Source organism: Galeopterus variegatus, unplaced genomic scaffold (assembly GCF_000696425.1).
Source record: "Galeopterus variegatus unplaced genomic scaffold, G_variegatus-3.0.2 Scaffold625, whole genome shotgun sequence".
In the NCBI taxonomy this organism is placed as follows: Eukaryota; Metazoa; Chordata; class Mammalia; order Dermoptera; family Cynocephalidae; genus Galeopterus; species Galeopterus variegatus.
Genome location: NW_007726736.1, coordinates 455,470 through 462,884, shown reverse-complemented (window position 1 = coordinate 462,884; position 7,415 = coordinate 455,470). Strand labels below are relative to the sequence as shown.

Below are 7,415 nucleotides of genomic sequence, written 5' to 3'. Positions count from 1 at the left end.
AGCCAAGCTGAATCTTTATCATTGGTGGAGTATTTCAGTGAAGGTTCACAACCTCTGGCTGTGGAGGTCCCTGTGGCTATCTTGGATCCACAATGAACTTCAAGTGATCTCTTTCAGTCCTGTCCTTATTCTAGGGTATGCCTGGGATTACAACAAGCTCCTTATTACCTATGTTAGCACATGTGAGTCTATTTCTTGCAACCAAAGAAACCTAATGAATACAGAAATTACTACCAGGAATAAAGATTCATGAAATATGAAAACACCAAGCATGTGGAGACTTTGCTATTAGTCAAAACATTACTGCTGGAAAGCATTGAGAATGTTCACCTATTCCAAAATTAAAATCTTAACTTTGTTTTCTTGGGAATCATACTATGTGTTTAAAGAAGATGAGGCTATGGGCAATTGCTGCAAAGCAATAATTTTAAGGGCTTAATGAATGAAACAGCAGCAAAGCTGTATGATTGTTACTCACAGCATTAGAAAATATACAAAGTTAAAGTCCAGAATGCTCTACTCAAAGCAGCTAACCAAATCTGTTAGAGGAAGTCCTTTTATCTGATAGCACTGCAAAAGCTAATCCAGCTAAGTGCATTAGAAGAAATATAAAACCTTGTTGCGTCATTTTCGGTCAAGGCAAATCCCTATTTGACAGGAATGAGAACATTTGTGGAAAGTAAAAGGCATTACTTTTTTGAGTTCCTTTTTTTGGCTAATTGTGATAAACCATCACAAATATAAAGCAAACCTTAAAACAAGCAACTTCTTCTCTGGTTGAGCTATTAGAACCTGGAAAAAGGCTTATTTTAAAAAGCAGACTGTAATAGGAATAAAAGCCAGTTTTAAATGCTAGACGTGGAGTAATCAAACCGAACCACTTAATCATGTGGCTAAACAAAATTAGGGTTTCTCAATATCAGCACTATCAATATTTTGAATGAAACAATTCTACATTGTGGAAGGTGTGGGGGAGTGTCCTATGGATCGTAGGATGTTTAGCAGCATACCTAGCCTGTACGCACTAGATGTCAGTAGCACTTTCCAATTGAGACAGCCAAAACATCTCTATATACTGCCGAACGTCCCTGGAGAGGGGCTGGGGAGGGAGGGGGAAGAACACAAAATCATCCCCAGTTGAGAACCACTAAACTAAATCAACCAAAAAAGTGTGGTAATCAAAGGATAGAAAATTCCTCTTATAGCAAAATAAATGTATTTCTTTACAGGCTTTAATTATGCAATTAATACACAGTTTTCTAAGAAATTTAAAACATTACTGATAAAACTAAAGTTCCTCTCTATCATCTAGGATAACCACTTTTTTCAATTTGATTACACACACAAGTATATAAACATATGTACACATACATGTATAACAGAGGCAATATATTTTCTGGACCACACAGCAATTAACATGGGATGTTATCTCACTCCAGCTAGAATACTTGTCCTATTCTTAGAATCAAGGGTGGGGATTTCTTTTCACTTTCTCTAAAAAAGAGTTGTTCTGGGAATAAGTATCTTTGCCACTCCTTCTTGTTGAAGCAAAATTCACAGGCTGTTCCCTGGGTAAGGATGATTGTGTTTCTCATTCTCTGATCTCCAATTGATTGAGCCTGGAGTGGACTCACCCCAATCCTTCATTTCATTGCCTGGGATAGTGACCATTAAGTTACCTGAAGAAGGGAAGCTCTGGGAAAAGGGAGATGAACTGAGGTGACTTCTGTTAAGGAATTTAAACCAGAACATACGAAGAGAATCTAGCAGTTAGCAGCGGAGGCTGAAGCTAAAAGAATGCACAGAGACAGGCCACAACGTCAGGAGAGCCATGAAAAAGCCTACTTTGTACATAAGCAAAATCTAAGTAAGCACATAGCTCAAGGAAGTATAACTGCCTTAAAGAGTAGTAGGTGGACTGGGAAGCATGGCGTGAGGAAGTAACCCCTTGAGCTAAATCCGATCCACTATGGAAAACAGTATGAGGGTCTCTCAAACAACTATAGATAGATCTACCGTAGGCACCAGCAATCCCACTACTGGGTATTGTTGAAGAGATACCTGCACTCCCATGTTCATCACAGCTCTATTTACAATGGCCAAGATATGGAACCAACCTAAACATCCATTGATGGGTGACTGGATAAGGAAAATGTGGTATTTATACACTATAGAATACTACTCAGCTATAAGAATGAAATACTACCATTTGCAGCAATATGGATGATCCTGGAGAAAATTATGTTAAGTGAAATAAGCCAGACACAGAGTGAAAAATACCACATGTCCTCACTCATAAGTGGGAGCTAAGAGAGAAAGAAGGAAAACAAGAAAGAACACAGTGATGAGCTGGACTTGCAGAGAGAGAGAACATACCAAGGGTTTCCAGGGGTGGAGGTGGAGAGGGAGAGGGGAATTGGAGAGAGGTTGGGTGGGGGACACAGGGAATAATTGCAATTTGTAGTAACGGGTGTGCTGCTAGTATTGATCTGTTCATCACATCTTGGGCACAGGTGGTGACGGTCAGCTTTGTACCTCATGAATATGCATGATCAATTAAAAAGAAAAGAGTAAAGGGTGGAGAAGTCAGCCATGGTGGGAACACTAGCAGAGCACAGAACTGCACAAAGACAAGGAGAGAGCCAAAGAGGGACACCGAGGTGGCAATCTAAGACTTTCTGCTACTTGGGTTCCTAGAATTTCATGACTATAGATAATGGCTGAGTAAACCCTAAAGCCCTCTCTGCTCTTGGATTCTTGTATCTTTTCTTACCATGTGAATCCTTACTCTAAAAGCTCCATCTTTGAGCTAGCCTGATTGAATGTCTATTCCTTGCCATCAAAAAATCTAACCGCAAGGGCAATTCTTGATCCTTAATGGCTTGATACTTAATGGCTGATCCTTCCCTTGAAGGATAAATTAAAGAACAATACTGATATGGTTAATCAAATGATAACCGTGCATGAAGGTATTCAATTTCCAGTACACTTTCTCTCTAAAAAGCTCCTTGTGTCCTATTTCAGTGTTCTACCATTGGTTCTTTACATAAATCTGTTTTGGACTCCAAATCAACTACTGAGTATAGTTTATCCATTATTTATAAATCTATGGAGGTGTCTACTCCATGCTGGCCCCCTTTTAACAAATCCCACATTTATACATGCCAAGACTTTATAAATATCCACTGTGAGCTCGGGTCAGTGTCTCTGGAACTGGTTCAGATGCCCCTCCTCAGGCCTGACTTGCTACATCTCACCCCTCAGTGTTTTCCTTCTCTGACCTTCATTCAGTCCTACAATCATTGACTCCATATGTTTGCTCCTGGTACTACTGGCTTTCATAAATATAGAGACCCTAAAAGCTCAACCCAACTTGGTATTATACGGGACAACATTATGATAATTATCCTTAAACACCGTGCACTGGACCATGGTAAGAAACAGCCCTGGTACCCTGTTTCAATCCTCCAGGATACAGTGACCTGACTTATCTGCTTTCTTACCAGCACAGGAAGAATCAGGTGGAGCAAGGCTACATCTAGGGTCACCACTCAATTTCCTTCAAGATTTTTGAAACTATTCCACTGGAGGTTTTCCAGGTTTTGATTGATTATTTAACTGTCTACTTGAATCTACATAGTATGTATTCTACATGAAAATATGCAACCAATACATGAAGTCTTATTTAAATATTTCCAAACTTTCTTGCCTCTAATTTGAAAAAGGCCTGAGATAGAGGGCAAACACCCTCCACAGGTAATATATATGCCATCAAAGAGGAATATCTGGAAGGATAAAAAAGTAAGATTTATCACCTCATTTCAATATTATAATATTGCANAAGTCTTATTTAAATATTTCCAAACTTTCTTGCCTCTAATTTGAAAAAGGCCTGAGATAGAGGGCAAACACCCTCCACAGGTAATATATATGCCATCAAAGAGGAATATCTGGAAGGATAAAAAAGTAAGATTTATCACCTCATTTCAATATTATAATATTGCAGAGGAATTAAGAACCAAAATAGCAGAATAATTTTTTTTTTTTTTTTGTCTTTTTTTTTTTTTCCTTGTCCGGCAATGGATCGCAACCCTCAGTGTTGCCCCCGTACCGGACCAGGGACCGGCAACGGGATCGCAACCCTCAGCGTTGCTCCCGCGCCTCGCTCAGCCAGTGAGCGGGAACCGGTCTCCATGTGGGATCCGAACCCTTGGACGGAGCGCCGCCGCGCTTCCCAAGCAGCGCACTATCCAGTGCGCCACTGGGCCGGCCCACAGAATAATTTTTTAAAGTTTCTTTAAATAAAAAGGTAGTCTGATTTGATAAAACATGAATCTGAGTCAAATAAGTTATCTTTAGTCATAAGAAAATTATAACAAAAAAAGTCTGGTTGCTCCTAATTTAATATTAATGATAAATTCTGAAAAATAACTCTGATAAAGAATCTTTCATACTCGGCCTGTGCTATCTTTCTTATTATATCTCTTACTCCCCAAAGCAAATCTTTCTGGAGACTTTGCGTTGATTTTTCCCCTCTGCCTTTATTTTTCAATTTCTCCTATAAGAATTAAAACCTGTTGAGCTCGCTCCTGTTAAAAAAAATCTTCGTTCACTTCCAGATTGCCTCGCCAAATAAGTTCATACATGAACTCTATGTTGTAGAATCCCATGAACAGTCTTCACTCCTTATGTTTTAGACTTTTCAAAAGCATTAAATACAATTGTACACATCCTCCTTAAAGCACTCTGTCTCTCGGCTTCTGAGACAACCACACTTTTACGATTTTCCTTCTAACTCTCTAAGCCTTCACTGTTTAATAGGGTAGGTACTAGGTACATGTGACTATTTAAATTTAAGTTGACAAAAATAAATAAATTTAAAATTCAAATTCTTGGTCATATTAGCCACATTTGAAGTTCCCAGTACCCACATTGTGAGTAGTGGCTACCACACTGGACAGCACAGATATGGGACATTTCCATCATCACAGAAATTCTAATGGACACTGCTGTTCCAGATACTCTTTAGCATTTGTTGATATGGTGGTTGTTGTGGTGATGGCAGTTTCCTCACAGGAAGAAGATTTATTTTCTTCCTCAATCCCATCTCAAAGCTGAGAGTTCCTGGAGTCCATCCTAGACTCTCTCCCCTTTCCATTTCCCTTCTCTTTTTTTTTGTCTTTTGTCTTTTTTCGTGTCCAGCAACGGACCGCAACCCTCAGTGTCGCGCCCGCACCGGACCGGACCGGCAACGGGATCGCAACCCTCGCCGCTGTGCCCGCCCCTCGCTCAGCCAGTGAGCGGGAACCGGTCTGTATGTGAGATCCGAACCCTCGGCGGGAGCACCGCAGCACCCCCAAGTGGCACACTGTAGCAGTGCGCCACCGGGCCGGCCCTCCATTTCCCTTCTTGATCTCAGCTATTCTCCTGGCTTAATGGTCTTCCACATGGTAAAAATGCCCCACCTTATTTATTGCCAGACCAGATCACAATGACCTCTCACTTCTCTTCTGAGCCACAGGCCTACATCTCTGTATTTTGGCATCTCCACTTGGATATCTCTTTACACATCAGCTATGTAAGTTTCTTTCATCTTTCGCATGTGCAGAGTTCATTCTTGACTTAAGTTCTTTACACATACTGTTTCCTCAAAAGAGCGTCGCTTATCCCCACTCTTTAGCTGGCCAAACTCTGCTCATCCTTAAAGTTCTACCTCAATGCCATTTCCTCATTTAAAAGGATACTTCTAAAGGTTTGTGAAAAAATGAATTAAAAGATAATATGAATCTTTCCACGAACTTTTTGAAGATCCCTCATGTCTGTATCTTCATTTGTTAAATATCCTCACCTCACAAAGTTGTAAGCACCATAAGAACCTCGCCTGTTTTACTGACTACTCTATACATAGCTCCCCCTAGCTTATAGTACATGTTCAGTAATTATTAAAAAATATGAATAGAAATAGTGTATAAGAAAGTCCTGTGTATCTTGCAATTAAATTCAGCCTCGTTCTGCTATCCATGTGGGTTTGGTTATTCGTGCTTGTAACTCATGGCTGAACACACACAATTTTAAGAGAACCATAGGGAGAATCAGACAATTTATAATCCAATAATTTAGGATAGAATCAATCTCTCTCAAGTACGTGGGTCTGTATTATGGAGGTCTTGATGCTTTGTTATATTTGGTAAAATGCTACGGGTTAATACAAGATTTTTACTGTCTATTCTAAAAAATACATTAAGTTAATGGGTTAGTTTGTCTGTGCTTTGTTCTTAATCTCTAAGCCATTCCACCATTTATGNTCTGTATTATGGAGGTCTTGATGCTTTGTTATATTTGGTAAAATGCTACGGGTTAATACAAGATTTTTACTGTCTATTCTAAAAAATACATTAAGTTAATGGGTTAGTTTGTCTGTGCTTTGTTCTTAATCTCTAAGCCATTCCACCATTTATGTGTGCGCGCACACGTGCACACACACACACACACACACACACACACAATCCACCTTTTCCAAGGTCTAAAACACTCACTGAAAATAACTTTTCAATTGCTGTCTTTAAAAAAAAATTACATCCGGGCCAGCCCGGTGGCGCACTGCTATAGTGCGCCGCTTGGGAAGCGCAGTGGCGCTCCCGCCGAGGGTTCGGATCCCACATGCAGACCGGCTGCTCACTGGCTGAGCGAGGGGCGGGAGCAACAACTGAGGGTTGCGATCCCGTGGCCGGTCCCGGTCCCGGTCCGGTGCGGGCGCGACACTGGGGGTTGCGATCCGTTGCCGGTCACAAAAAAAGACAAAAAGGGAAAAAAAAAATTACATCCTTGCAACCTTCAAAAAGCTTGTTTTGTAATCATCAAGTCAGCTCAGCCTTTCTCTTCCTGTACAGACTTCTACAAGACTAAACAATGCTAATACTGGAAAACCCTTATACTTGTCACCCAAGCCAAAAATGTCCTTTACCTTACCTGCCAAGCAGCCTGCAGAAAAAGCTTCAAAATCTCTCTGTGGAGAGGCTCCACCTGAGTGAGTTCTTTTGCTTTTATTTCTAGTAAATAATCTTTACCAAAATTGCTTTTCAGATGTTGAATGGAACTGATACCCCTAGTCCAGGGAAGAGAAAGAAGAACTGGAAGAAAAAATATTTGTCTCAATTTCTTCCTCGATCCCAAATGCAGACGAAGGTGTTTAATCACAGATTAAAGAGCGGAAGAGCATCAGCTGTTCACAGCAAACTGATATTCTCTCTGCAAGAACATGGCAGTCAAGTGCTGGCTCTGCACAGACACTCACCTTAGCTTTCCTGATACAAGGATGGCCACATGGTCACTCACAGCCTCACCCTCTGCCACGTAGTGGGTGGTCAAGAGGGCACCCCTCTCCTTGTGTTAATAGTGGTCTGAATTGCCTACCT

At 40.6% G+C, this 7,415-nt stretch overlaps 1 pseudogene; it reads right to left on the bottom strand.

Annotated features, from left to right (window-relative positions):
• Positions 1-3,850: 3,850 nt before the first annotated feature.
• Positions 3,851-7,415, bottom strand: part of LOC103588901 — a 28,402-nt pseudogene continuing 24,837 nt past the window's right edge.